This window comes from Cucurbita pepo, unplaced genomic scaffold (assembly GCF_002806865.2).
Source record: "Cucurbita pepo subsp. pepo cultivar mu-cu-16 unplaced genomic scaffold, ASM280686v2 Cp4.1_scaffold010948, whole genome shotgun sequence".
NCBI lineage: Eukaryota > Viridiplantae > Streptophyta > Magnoliopsida > Cucurbitales > Cucurbitaceae > Cucurbita > Cucurbita pepo.
This window is the reverse complement of record NW_019656829.1, coordinates 1-382: the sequence shown is the minus strand read 5'-3', so window position 1 is coordinate 382 and position 382 is coordinate 1. Positions and strand designations below refer to the sequence as shown.

General features: G+C 37.4%; 1 long non-coding RNA gene across 1 annotated transcript; it reads right to left on the bottom strand.

Annotated features, from left to right (window-relative positions):
• LOC111787335 lies at positions 1 to 382 on the bottom strand. The gene is made up of 3 exons (XR_002813956.1): positions 344 to 382; positions 134 to 200; positions 1 to 32 (listed from the first exon to the last, which is right to left on the bottom strand). It is a non-coding gene; the product is annotated as an uncharacterized LOC111787335 (long non-coding RNA).

The window sequence follows — 382 nt, the reverse complement described above, 5'->3', positions numbered from 1 at the left end:
ACAATCTTGGCTGTAAATCGCTTCATTTCAGCCTATACAAAACCATTATTTATTTTTTCTTAATATGAGGATAAACACGACACTGGAGAAGAAAAAAAAGCAAAAGCACCGAAATGGTAAAGTTATACTTAACCTTGAATGGTTCATTATCTGTGCGGAATTTAATGCCAGGTACGAAATGCAACCAAACTGGAAAACCTCTGTTTTTACATCAAACAGTTTCCGGGGGGAAAATAAAATATAAAAAACGTTATGGGCATTGCACAAAAGGGAAGAGGTGTAAAACCCAGAGAGAACGGAAATGGAAAGCAACTGACGAATTGAGAATGGAAAAGAGATGTACCCGTAATTCCATTCCGCGCACACATAAGGACCAATTCGT